The sequence below is a fragment of the Lycium barbarum genome, chromosome 3 (assembly GCF_019175385.1).
Source record: "Lycium barbarum isolate Lr01 chromosome 3, ASM1917538v2, whole genome shotgun sequence".
Classification (NCBI taxonomy): domain Eukaryota; kingdom Viridiplantae; phylum Streptophyta; class Magnoliopsida; order Solanales; family Solanaceae; genus Lycium; species Lycium barbarum.
The window spans coordinates 18,689,931-18,704,650 of NC_083339.1; the positions used below are offsets into that span (position 1 = coordinate 18,689,931).

The window sequence follows — 14,720 nt, forward strand, 5'->3', positions numbered from 1 at the left end:
CCAAATCAGCCCATAACAATTCCAACATCAATTTAAGTTATCAAGTTCTCATTTCCATCACAAAATACATATTTACAACAATCAAAATACTAGATAACATTAGCTCATCATACCCCACCAAAACATCCCCCTATATGGCTACCACATCAACACCGACAAATAAATTTATATCGCTATTTCTTCCGTTCTAATCCGTTAAATCTTTAAATAAACTTGTTAGCAATGAAAATGAACCTTATCCATACCTTAAGAATTCAGCCACCACGTTATCACACTCCTCCTTGGTTGATTTTTAGCTCAAATTTAAGACAACGCAGCGTACAACACTTTTCCCTTCATGGGCTTCGGGATTCGGGGCTCAGATTTTGGTCAAAATTGGTTTTTCTTCTCTCCAAGGCTCCTCTTTCTCTTTTTCCAGAATTTTCTGGTGTGTTGGTATGAAAATTGAGGAGAAAAGGGCTGAAGTTCCACTTAAATAAAGATGGGTCATGGGCCTAACCCGGTTGGGCTCGGATTGGGCCTAGCCCACTGACATTTCTGCCTTAAAACGTCCATATCTCCTTGTCTCGACGTCACCTATGGACCCACGACATATGGTTGGAAAGGTAATTCAATTATCTACAACTTCTATTTCTTGGTATTTTTCCAAATTCCAAACTTATAATACCGTTTTTTCCCCTAGAAGTCAGATCACCCGAAAACGTTTTCTTAAAAATATTCGTTTGGAGGACTTCCACTTTGATTTGGCCCAAGGGTCCTTCTTGAGTTGTGTTTAACTTCACATATGTGATTCATATGACTTTTCAGATGTCCCAAAAAAAATCTCGATGTGTGGGACCCACCTCAGCAAATAATTTGACATTCAAAAATACGGGATATAACAGCTACTCAGGAACCAGAGTTTGGTCGAATTCATAAATTCACCTCTTGATTCCTAATAGAATTACCCCCTTTGTAGTTGCACCCTTTCCAAACCCAATCTGTTGTACTCGTCGGGACAAAATCGGGTTTACGTCAACGTCTTCGCCCAAAGACTCTTTCATCGTCCCTGGACGAAGAGGGACAAGCTGTTGACACCCAATTTTGGCCCTCCTTTTCGTTTAATTAATTTCACTATGCTTCTCAGTCGTGAAAATTTCCCAATAAATGAGTTTGAAATATTTTCGCTAATTATTACACTATTTTTCGAGATATATTTCTCTTAAGTTAAGGACATTTTTTATTGTTTCCTAAAAATTATCAAAACATCATATTTTTATAATTAAAATTACTAAACAACATTCTTTACAATTAAATCATTCAAAAAAAAAAATAGTGTTGATGTCCCCATATCGATATCAGCGTTGGCATTTCTCCTTTAATGCTATTTGTTACTATATTAAGCATCTTCTACCCTATTTTAAAACTAAATACGCATATTAAATACTCGTATTGCAATTTATATAGGTATACATTTTGTGGGAATTAATTAGGACCAAGGAGCATATTTTAATTAATTGATTAGACTAAAAAGGGGATTAGAAAATAATTCATCTACCTAAAATATTGGGCCAACTCTCTTCTCCCCTTGCCCCAAATCTGAAGCCCAATTAAATCCCCAATTCCTCACCACCCCAGCCCAAAAATCCCCGCGACCCCGGCCCAAATACTAAGTCCCTAAAATCAGTAACCAAACAGCCCTCTTTAACCATTTCATCTTTAACCAAACAACCCTAAACCGACAACCCCCTTTCAACGTTCACCTAACAGCCCTAACGCACCACCCATCGCCGCCACCCTTGTCACGTCTGTCACCTCACCACCACCACGCCCATATCCCACAAAATCCGCTACCTACACCCCTCTTCTCCTTTATCACACTCCATCTCTGAAGCTTGCAGGCTCCATGTGCGATTTCAGCGGATTTCGGGGTAAGTCCCATCCCTATTTTCATCATCTCATCATATCCCGGAGACTCGACGACGACGTTAGCCTCAGTTCGCTGTCACAAAGAAGGTAATCGCATTCGTCCTATCTTCGTCTTTAATTTTGTTAAAGTAGAAATGTAGTCGTCAAGCATTTCTCATCATTTATTTGGTTTAGTTGGCTAGATTGTGTTTGCTCGTCATTTGTTGTAAGTTAGTGTAAAACGACTAATCATACTTAGAAGAATTGTTGGTTAATTCATCTAAGATGTATGCAATTTTGTCGCTTGGCTAATTTTCTGTTTCAGTCATTTGTCAAAAGCTGCCACGTCCTTATTTTTTTTGGTATAAAGCATGGCTTATGGAAACTGCGAATTTAGAAAGGGAAATCTACTGATTTGTGAGAATATATAGCTTATACATGGATTTGATGTTATGTTTGTTGTTGTCTTCCTGTATGTTCAAGTAATTAACTAAAAGCCATGCTTCTTTTCTATAAGAATTCATGTTAGGTGACTACGTGAACCTGTTAAGTCTGTTGTAAATATGGAAGTTTTCTCATTGTTTAAGAATTATGGCTGCAACATCTTGAAGTGTTTATATAGATTCAGTTGTTTTGTTCATCTTATACCATATTATACTATTTGCAGATCGTAGAATTTAAGCTTTAACATTTGATATGAAGTTTAAACCAGTTCTGCTTGTTACATTTGTTTTAAAATCCTCTCTGTTAGGAATATACTATGGTATGCTTTGGAGTTCACTTGGGAAATCCCAAAAGCTACAAAGAAACATGTTGATTCTAAGTACATTTGTGGTCTTCTCAGTATGATTGTACTAGCTAAGTTGTCATGTATAAATCTAGAAAGAGTTCTTAACTTAATTATCTCTAGATGAGGATAGTAAAAGACTGGTGTTTAGTGAAATGGGATGAGATAAATAAGCAGTAGGTAGTTAGCTGCACATATTATATCTTGTGCCAAATGTACACTTTAGTTTGACTATTTGCTAGTGTCATTTTTCTTGAGCTTAACTAGACTTCCTAATGTACAGGGGTGCTGCTATGTGAGAGTCTAAATTACTTGTTTTGGGCTTCCTTTTGTCTAGAAACAGTCACCAAAAAAAAAGTGTTAGTTTGCCTTTTGGCTCTAAATTTCCAGTTATATGTGCTTAATTGGCTATCTCTGTATTTTTTTTTTCAAGTTTGGAAACAAATATGAATTGGTTTATATGCTTATGTACTCACTTGAATGAAATATGGATAAGAGAGGATCTAGTGACTGCTTTTGTTGCTTTTATATGTCCACAAGTATGAATAATGAATTTATGAGGCATGTCGAGCTTGTTAAGGGTCTGCGAGAATTCTTGGCTGTTTAATCTAGCACATTTTCTGACTTGAAGAGTTCCTTTAAACGTTCTGTTAAATCACTTAAGAAACTTAGCTAAGGGTCTACATGTTTTAATGACTAAAAGTTGCGTACTCTTAAAAATTTCACCTGCTTGTTGTAACAGCTTTGTTGCATTCTAGCTATGCCTTAATAGACTCCATTAGCCTAAAAAGGGACCTGCACTATGTAGAGTTGGATTAATTGTTTTGCTTGGAAGAATGGTGGTCAGTCGTGTTGCATCCGTTCTTAGGCCTTTTTTTTGTAGTTGCCGGTTTGTCGAGGCGTGTAATGTGACCATAGCTGTACTATTTTATTTGTATCTCCTGGTTTCATGAATCAATAAGTAAAGAATGCATATTTTGGTCGACCTTCCTAGACAGATTTGGTCTCTTTACTCCCATACTTTGTAGGGTGCCTTACATGTTGTCTTGGAGTCTTGAAAATAAAGGTGTGAGCTTGTTTTAACAACCTATTATCATGTTTAAGAATTTCAAGTTGAACTCGTAGTTGCGTTATATTTTGGTCATATTTTAGCTCAAAAGTTGATGTGCTTTGATCTGGATGCTTAAAACCATTTGAGTCGTCTAAGCGATCAGTTGGACAAAGTTACTTATCTCATATTATTATATTTCCCCCTCTAGTGGAACATTAAAACATAAAAGAAGGCTTTGGATGTGATCATGTTTTAAATGTTTGTGAGCTAATTTTTGAGACTACATACTAGATTTTTTGACGTAGGAGATCTTCTTATGATTTAACTAGATTCTGGAAATAATTAGTATTTTTGTGCCTTGTTTTAATTACAACGTATAGCATTTGATGTTAATTATTTCCATCTATGATTATTGGGATTGTAACTCTAATCCTTTTCTTTTCTTTCTTTTTACATGAACACCAGGGGAGTTTATTGGAGTTGTGGCTCAACTCTAATTCTGCCCAGGTCATAAGAGCGGCCAGCAGCAGATTATTTGCTCGTCTCTAGCAGTCCCACCGCGTCCACGTCTCGAGTCTCTGTCCTTCTTCCTTATTCAAAATTTCAAGCCTCCATATTGTTTGATACATGCTATTTATATCATTTGACTAACACTCTTGTGAATTTGTATTTCTTGTAGTTTTGTTTTGATCGCGTAACTTGACTTAAGTATATTACTAAGTTTAGTCATTAGCTTCCCTACGCTCTTTTTTTTAAGATATTGAACTTAGTGTATTTGTTCGGATTAGGCATATTAGAGTGGTCACATAAATGATGTCAACTTTTTTTTTTTCAGGATGTAAGAAAATTGAATTTTTCTAAAAGGTGAAACTGGAGGCTTCTTTCGAAATAAAGAATTGGCTTACAACGTTTTTTCAAGTGTTTCAAGCAAGAGCTAGGCATATTCTATGCAAAGGCCCACACATGGATTTTTTTAGAAGTGATAAAAACACCAGTTTTTGGAGAGTAAAAAATAAGAACTTTAGTGATCCAAAACATATTTTCAGAATTTGTTCTTTTTGCACTAACGTCGAGCAGGTTTTATTTTTCAAGTTGAAAACAAGAAAGTTATATTAGGGCTTATGTATAGTGGCCCAAGTTATTTTACGAAAGCCACCAGGTATATACTCTATTTTTCATATACATATATATACTTTATTTCTTATTAAATCATCCAATCATCTCTACATTGTGGGTGTACTTATATATATCACGGTACTTATTAGGCTTGTGCACGAATCGGTTCGGTTCGGTTTTGGCCATCATCGAGTTGAAATTTCGAATTTTGACTTTCTAAAATTCTCACCCAATCTCGATCCATTCTAGGTTCAATTGGATTCGTTTTTTATTATTTCGGTTCGGTTACACAAATTGATTTGTTCGGTTTATTCGAAATTTAAACAAGTAGCTATTTCATTTCAGTTCTAGAGTAAACATAACAAAAAATAATGAGATTCTAAATTTGCAACCTTATAACCAAGAAAAAACCATAAACTTGCAAGCATAATAGTATATATATAGCAAAACAAGAGCTTGACAACTTGTGCAAGCATACAAATCCGCCAACACCACATTACATATACCAAATTAGTCATATTAGTCACTAGTGGCATATAAATTCGGTTTGTTCGGATCGGTTCGGTTGATAATTGAAGCCAATCGTATCCGAACTGTTAAACCGTAATATTTTACAATTTCATTTGTAAATCGAAATCGAATTGTGTTATCCAAATTGAATTATCCGAATTGTTTCGAATCGGTTTGGAAATTCAGATTGAACCGATTTGTGCACAGGCCTAGTACTTATACATGTTATTATATTTCTCATGGCTATTTCCAAAAGTGTACTTCTTTATACTATTTTACATATGATAAACATACTCCATGTATATGTTATTTTCACATAATAAATATGTATTTCCATACCCTACATCATATATACTGCCCTTATATACAATAACCATATTTATACCTGATCTTCAAAAAATACACATGTACTTTTAAAAAAAAATGCATCTCTAGTACATATAACTTTACAATGAGTATGCCTACCGACTATTTTTTTTTTTTACACGTACCATAAATATACTACCTTATTTCTGTTAATTCTCTTGGTCGTCTTCACATATATGCATCTATATAGTACTATCATGCCATCAATAACTATTTTTAGTTACCCATGATATACATATCATGTATACATGTTATTTTCATAATATATATATATATATATATATATATATATATATATATATATATATATATATATATATATATATATATATATATATATATATATCTTCTTATTCTATATTATCCATATTACTCTAGCTAAAACAAATGTCATACATATTTTTCTTATGCACACATTAGCATTAACTACTTCCTTTATGTATATGCATTACTCACATAATTACAATTACATTAAAAAACCTTTTTTTTTATACAAATAGTTTTGAGAGAGCAATTTCTTTTTCCGCAATTCTTTAAATAGGTGATAATAAAAGAAATAATCCCCCTCTAGTGTCAGTTAAACTAAGTTTAAAGACTGTCTTCGGATAGGCTCTGAGGAATGCGTAATACCTTCCTCTCAGGGTAAATAAAACTTTTACCTAGAATCTCACAAGTTTCAAAGACTAAAAAATGGAGTTTACTTTTTATAAATGGTTTCCTAATATTTCCTAAAATTAGGTGGCAACTCTGAAAATTTACAAAATCAGAGGAAACATAGTCATAAGCTGTGAACTGGTTTTAACCCGTTAAAAATAGGGCATGACAATATTAACATAGAGCATTTAAGCAGATCCATAATACTCAGGTAAGAAAACTGTAATTGAAGCATCCAATGAGTTCATAGGCATGATGATGACACACAGTCAAACAGGACTCAACCGAACCGGCTTATAGACAAATTGGTGGGTTAACAAATGTCACACACAGCATGGTTTGAACAATATTCAATTGAACAGGCTTGTAGGCATGCTAGTGACCAAGTAATCTGATTTAACACACATTTATTTGGAACAACAACTAGACTAGGTTGAACCATGTTAACATCCCTGATTCAAATAAATTCTAACCAAAATACAACATTTGCCATCATTTTTTGATTGACTAGGGCTCATAACAGGGATTAGGCTAAACTATAATATACTGAGGGTCAACATAGCTTATATTCAAGTGGGAGACATTTAGCTTATACTAATCCAAACAGAACATAATGGACATGACAAAAATGGCTAACTCATCAAGCTAATTTAGCAAAATACTTAGAACATATTGTACACACTACTGACTTGGCTACTCTAACAACATGTTATCATATTAAAATCATATTTGACTAACAGAAGAAAAAGCAAGCTAAGTAAACATCACTACTATTTATTTAAGATAAATAAGCATGCTTGTACAGGCTAATGACTAAATTAAGTTAAACTTGAACTAAGCTGACAACTAAGCAGGTACAAACTACTAAGCTAACCATAAACAAGCTAATGACAAATCGACATATGCTAGTCAGACTAAACTAATTAACTGATTTATATGCTGAAACTACACCAGACTAATCTAAGCAGAATTGTAATAACATCTATTAACATTATCAAACTACCTAACTAACAACATGTAAAACACATAAAACACATAACACAAACAGAAAATACTTAATTCATTGATAGATAAAATAAAAGTGATGTTTACTGACCTTCTTCGGGTGCAGCGAACAGGGCACGGGGTTTTCGATATACACTCGAACACTACCAAATCTGAGTTTGCACACACTCAGATTCGAGGTAATACTAGGAGCAAAAGAAAACAAAAATGATTTAGTATTTGGGATCGATATCAAGAAATATAGAGACGGATGAAAACTAATATTTTCAGGGGATTGAGGCGGCTAAAAAGAACTCCCTTTCAATGGATTAAGAAGCGAATATTTATAAGGGGATTTCTCGGGTTTGCTGGGGTTCTAAAAAGAATATTGGGCAGGATTTCTAAGTGAACTCTCCGTTCAAATACAAAACGTTATAATGCTTTTCTGTCATCGATCAGAAACAAACGAGACAAAGAGACAAAAATCCATTAAAATTTCGGTACCCGAAAATGAAAAGGAGCTGATAAAGGAGGTGGATTTGAACTCACAAAGGGCCAAAATCCATTAAAATCGTTTCAGATCAAAAACAGACAAAGAAAGAAGACGACAACTTACCATAGTTGAAACACTGACGGGGCAAGGACGAGCCATTAATTCCTTTCCCCAAAGTGGCCATGCATGGCCTGTAGGATCGAAAGAGGGCATGCGATTTTGCTATATGTGTTGAAGAAGAGAAAGAGACGGGGAAAGAGAGAGGAACGACGCTGAGTTCGTATGGATTAGGTTTAGGGTAAGGGTGGTAAAATAAGAGGTATGGGCCGGGTCGGGTAGGCGGGTAATGGGTTGATGAAATGGGCTGGTAATTTTTGGGCTGGGTATTATTTTAGGTGACAATGGGCTAGTCCGAAAAATAATGTGGATTGATTGGACTCGGGTTTGGGCTAATATTGGCTGAATGAAAGAAAAAAATTAGGCTTCTAAATTTAAATAAAAGACCTATTTTAATTAATTATATACTAACGTGCGCTAAAATATCACCTAATATAAAAGTATGTGTTTATTAGTGCTCGGATAAAAAATAAAATTATATGACGTCGTAATGGTCGTGCGATAATATTAGTAAATAAACGCTATTATTTAATTGCGCAAAAAATAAATGTGATACGTGTGCATAAGATGGTAAAGAATGCTGAAATGATTATAATGCAAATTATAATAATACTGGTAATAATAATAATAACAATAATAATAATAATAATAATAATAATAATAATAATAATACTGATAATAGTGGTAGTAGTAACGGTAATAAAATAAAAATAATAACAGCTAGTGACTGCAATAGGATAATGAAATGCTGATATTAATAAAAAGCTAATAATTGTAGTAAAGTATAAATAATTATTTCTTAAGTTGCCAAGAATATTAAAAACGTAAATAAATATTTTGGAGGAAGGCGGGATAAAATTGGGTGTCAACAACTTGTCCGTCTTTGACCGGTAATGATGAAAGAATTTTCGGGCGAAGACGTTGACTCAGTAGCCTATTTTGTCCGGACTAAAGGATTTCGGAGGACTAAGGGTAAGAAAATTTTAGGGAATTGTGGCCGAACTCTGGTCTCCGAGTTGCCTACATATCTCGGGTTGCACGAGAATCAAGCCATGTGTAATTCTGGGATAACTATGACACCTATGAATAATGAATCCTGATTGGTGCGAATCCTTGCAAAATATTGTCCCAGTGTCGAATTATGATAAAACTCGAGAATTCTGAAATATAAATGTGTTGGTATGCAAGCGGAATATTTGGGATTGGAGACGAGTGAACCCTTGTCGGGAATTCTGATTATTCTTCCCTACAGATTGCCCCAGTTCGCTGCCGAAGAAATAGTTCCATGTTGCGCTAAAGTTCCTGCGAAACTTAAACTAAATAAAACAGTTAGTAAATAAATATTGGAAGTAAAGCGATGTAAAATAAACCCATGAAAAAGCTGCAATGATTTGATAAAATGATAGCCTTAGCTGAGGCTAATGCAAATGAGGCTCTAGGCCGATGATTTATGAGAATGATGCCTTTGGCGATGATTAATGAGGCCTTAAACCGGATATGAATATGGGCTATTTAAGTCGAATGATTTATAAGAAATGAGGCTTTTTAAGCCGGCATAATGGTTGATGAAAATGAGGTTTTTAAACCAACATGATTCATGGTGCAAAGCATTGTGCAATGAATTTTAAAGCATTTGTGCGGTGCATGTGCGTTTGCAAGCATTTATGCGAAGCAGATGAAAGCATTTGTGCGATGCGTGTGCGGTGCAAAGCATTTTGAAGGCAGCCATGCAATGTATGTGCGGTGTATTTGAAAGCTATATTGCAATATGCGTGCAGTGTACTTGAAAGCATTTATGCAGAGCATTTGAAAGCGGCAGTGCTATGCGTGTGCAGTGCATTTAAAAATAGCAGTGCTATTCATGTGCAGTGCGTTCGAAAGCATTTATGCAGTGTGTTTGCAGGGCATTTGAAAGTAATAGTGCAATGCATGTGCGGTGCGTTTGAGAGCACTGATGCAGGGCATTCGAAAGCAACAGTGCATGTGCGGTGCGGGGCATTTAAAAGCAATAGTGCATGTGCAGTGCATTTGTGCAGTGCATTTGGAAGCATTTATGCGAAGCATTTGGAAAGCAGTAGAAAAATATTTATGCATCGATACATTTGAAAAATCATTGGTAAAACTTAATCATTAATTTATAGCAAATTTCGAGAATTATTAACACTTGAGAGGCATAATCGTTATAAGAAAACTCAAACCGCTTGACGCACAATCCTTGCAAGGCTGTAAACATTACATATTTCAGCTTCCGCAATTTTGAAATATGCATTCAAAGAAAATTTGTAAGTTTGAGGGGAAAGGTTGATTCGCGTTGACTTTAAAGATCCGGCTCCTGATGCTTCATGCTTCCAATTTGGCCTGGACTTGTAACCTCCGCCTATTTCTGAGTCTTGGCCAACTAATAAAACTATTTGATTAAAAATCATATTATTTCAAAAGAAAATATGCATAGTAAAATATGTATATAGTGATAAATAGTTTCTGCTGCACTTGGGACTGTGACACATTGTGAAACAAAGCAAGCGTCCTTTCTCCAAAGTCTTTCCTTTGTCTGATGACTCTGTTGACCACAACTTTTCACGTCTCTTGATGTCTTCTTGCAACGATGCTCTTAAAATTTGTCCCATTTTCTGGTATAGGATGATATTGAACTTTTAATATGACGAGACCGAGCCTTATACAGGCTGCCTACGTATCCCACTAAGGGAATCAGGTTAAGCATCGTTCAAATTACAAGCAAAAATAAAATTGAGATTTTCTAATAATGTGACCGAGGCCCATGTAGGCCGCCTACGTATCCCACCGCGGGAATCAGGTCAGACGTAGTTCATGGATAAACAAATGAAATTTTTTGGATTTCTATCTTAAAAGATCAAACCTGATATAGGTTTCTTACGTATACCGCCGAGGGAATGTAGCTTCATTACATAGAAAGGCATCACAAGATATTACATACAAAATAAATGAAAAGCTCCTAGACGTAGCATCTCTTGACGGCATCTGCGTTGATAGCTTTCGGCCAAACTTCGCTATCCATTTCTGCCAGAATTAGTGCTCCTCCAGTCAGTACTCGATGAACCATGTAAGGCCCTTTCCAGTTAGGTGAAAATTTTCCCTTAGCTTCATTTTGGCATGGGAATATGCGCTTCAATACCAATTGCCCCGATTTGAAGTGTCTCGGTCTTACCTTCTTATTGAAAGTTTTGGCCATTCTGTTCTGATAAAGTTGCCTATGACAAACTGCATTCATCCTCTATTCATCAATGAGCATCAATTGTTCATATCGGTTTTGTATCCACTTGGCATCATTCAACTCAGCTTCTTGGATAATTCTCAAGGATGGTATCTCTACCTCTACAGGTAACATAGCCTCTGTCCCATAGACTAAGAGATAAGGCGTTGCCCCAGTTGAAGTCCTTAGAGTGGTGCGATAACTGAGAAAGGCCAATGGCAATTTTTCGTGCCAATGCCTGTAACTATCAATCATCTTCCGCAATATCCTTTTGATGTTTTTGTTGGCTGCTTCAACTGCTCCATTCATCTGAGGTCTGTATGGGGTGGAATTGCGGTGAGTAATCTTAAATGTTTCGCAAATCTTATGCATCAGACCACTATTAAGATTAGCTCCATTATCCATTATAATTGATTCAGTGATTCCGAATCGGCAAATGATGTTATTGCGAACAAAATCTACCACCACCTTCTTCGTCACCGACTTGTGCGAAGATGCTTCTACCCATTTCGTGAAGTAGTCGATGGCTACCAAAATGAACCTGTGCCCATTTGACGCGGCAGGCTCGAAAGGACCAATGACATCCATGTCCCAAGCTGCGAATGGCTACGGAGAACTCTTCACATTTAATTCATTTGGCGGGACTCGAATCATATCGCCATGAATCTGACATTGATGACACTTTTGCACAAAACGAATGCAGTTTGATTCCATAGTCACCTAGAAATAGCCAGCTTGTAGAATTTTCTTAGCCAGAGTAAAACCATTCATGTGAGGCCCACATGTACCGCCATGCACTTCTTCAATCAACTTGGCCGCTTCTTTGGCATCAACACACCTTAATAGTCCTAAATCTAGAGTCCTCCTAGAAAGGATTTCTCCATTTAGGAAAAAGTGGTTTGCTAATCTTCGAAGTGTTCTCTTCTGAACACTGGTTATGCCTTCTGGATAGTCTCCTTCCTTGAGATATTTCTTAATGTCATAGTACCAAGGTTCTCCATCAGGTTCTTCATCTACACAGAAACAATAAGCTTGCTGATCGTGCACATTCACCTTGATAGGATCTATGTAATTCTTGTTCGGGTGCTGAATCATAGAGGACAAGGTTTCCAAAGCATCAGCGAACTCATTTTGAGCCCTCGGAACATGCTTGAATTGCACCTTGATAAATCTTTTACACAGATCTTTTACACAATGCAGATATGGAAGTATCTTCACGCTTTTAGTGGTCCATTCGCCTTGTACTTGATGAACCAATAAGTTAGAATCTCCTATAACCAAAAGTTCTTGTATGTTCATATCAACAGCCATTTTGAGTCTGAGAATACAAGCCTCATATTCTGCCATATTGTTGGTGCATGGAAACCTGAGCTTTGCTGAGATCGGATAATGCTGGCCTGTCTCTGAAATTAAAACTGCTCCAATGCCAACTCCTTTGGAGTTCGCAGCCTCATTAAAGAACATTCTCCACCTTGGATATTCTTCTGCGATATCTTTTCCGACAAACAACACTTCTTCATCAGGGAAATAAGTCTTAAGAGGCACGTATTCTTCGTCGACGGGATTTTCAGCAAGATGATCAGCTATTGCCTGCCCTTTGACAGCCTTTTGGGTAACATATACAATATCAAACTCACTTAGCAAAATTTTCCATTTAGCTAGTTTCCCAGTAGGCATAGGCTTCTGAAAGATATACTTGAGTGGATCCATCCTTGAGATGAGATAAGTAGTATATGCAGACAAGTAATGTCTCAGCTTTTGTGCAATCCAAGTCAAGGCACAACAGGTGCGTTCCAACAAAGTATACCAGGCCTCATAAGGTGTGAACTTCTTGCTCAAGTAGTATATTGCTTGCTTCTTCTTTCCCGTTTCATCATCTTGTCCCAACACACATCTGAATGCATTGCCTGACACGGATAAATATAATAACAGAGGTCTTCCTGCTTCTAGAGGCACCAAAATAGGCGGATTAGAAAAATATTCTTTGATCCTTTCAAAGGCTCGCTGGAAATCTTCCATCCATTTGGTAGCAGCATCCTTCCTCAATAACTTGATTATTGGCTCACATATTACTGTCGATTGTGCTATGAACCGACTAATGTAGTTGAAACGCCCGAGGAAGCTCATCACGTCCTTTCGACTCTTTGGGGCAGGCAAATCTTGAATAGCTTTTATCTTTGAAGGGACCAATTCTATGCCCCTCCTACTCACAATAAAACCCAACAACTTCCCAGCAGGAACAACAAATGCACACTTTGCGGGATTTAATTTCAAATTGTATCGCCTCAACCTGTCAAAAAACTTCTTCAAATCTGTCAAGTGATCTGAGCTCTTTCATGACTTGATGATGATATCGTCCACATAGACTTCAATCTCCTTATGGATCATATCATGAAAAATGATAGTCATGGCTCTCATATAGGTGGCACCTGCGTTCTTGAGCCCAAAAGGCATCACTCGATAATAGTATACTCCCCAAGGTGTGATGAATGCCGTTTTCTCAGCATCTTCTTTATCCATTAAAATTTAGTGATATCCTGCGTAGCAATCAACGAATGATTGCAGCTCATGCTTCGCACAGTTGTCAATAAGTATGTGAATATTTGGGAGGGGAAAGTCATCTTTCGGACTAGCCCTGTTGAGATCCCGATAATCCACGCACACCCTGACTTTTATCATCTTTCTTTGGTACAGGCACGATATTAGCTAGCCAAGTTGGGTACCTTGCAGCTCGAATGACCTTTGCATCAAATTGCTTGGAGACTTCTTCCTTGATTTTTAAACTCAAATCTGGTTTAATGTTTCTCTTCTTTTGTTTCACCAGAGGACAAGAGGGATCGATAGGAAACTTATGCGAAACAATGTCTGTACTTAGACCCGGTATATCATCATAAGACCATGCGAACATGTCTATATATTGTCTCAATAGGTTGATCAATTCTTCCCTTTGTGACGGGGTTAGATGGACGTTAATTCTTGTTTCCCTCATAATCTCTGAATCTCCCAAGTTTATGGTTTCTGTTTCATCCAAATTTGGTTTTGGCTTATTCTCAAAATGTTCAAAATCCTTAGTTAACTCTTCAGGTTGCATGTCCTCTTCATATTCTTCAGAGTCTTGTTCGACATTTACTATGGGCTCGCTTGTTTCATTACGTGTCACATTCACAGTATCAGCAGATTTACTACTTTGACTGCTGAAAAATAAAATAAAAATTAATTAAATAGACGAAACAATAAATAAAAAGCATAACTTGAATTTGGCATTTGAGCTTTCAAAAGTTTGGAGGCAAAACACAACAAAATCATAAACACGATTCAGGCCTCAGTTTTGAATCGTGTTGTTTCATCAAATACTTAATACAAATTGTCTACCAAGACTCCCGGAGAACTGAGGGCGGGTGTTCAAAATATCTCCAGGATCAGCATCCCAAATGCTTGGAGTTTCAGGGCAATCATCCAGAATCATGTTGCATTCAGCTTCCTCCTTGGCAATGAATAGCTTCTTGATACCTTCTACGAGGTT

General features: G+C 36.4%; 1 long non-coding RNA gene across 1 annotated transcript; it reads left to right on the forward strand.

The window, feature by feature from the left end:
• The first annotated feature begins 1,691 nt into the window (after positions 1-1,691).
• On the forward strand, positions 1,692-4,466 carry LOC132630642 (uncharacterized). Its single transcript, XR_009578636.1, has 2 exons — positions 1,692-1,995; positions 4,191-4,466. It is a non-coding gene; the product is annotated as an uncharacterized LOC132630642 (long non-coding RNA).
• The last annotated feature ends 10,254 nt before the right edge of the window (positions 4,467-14,720 follow it).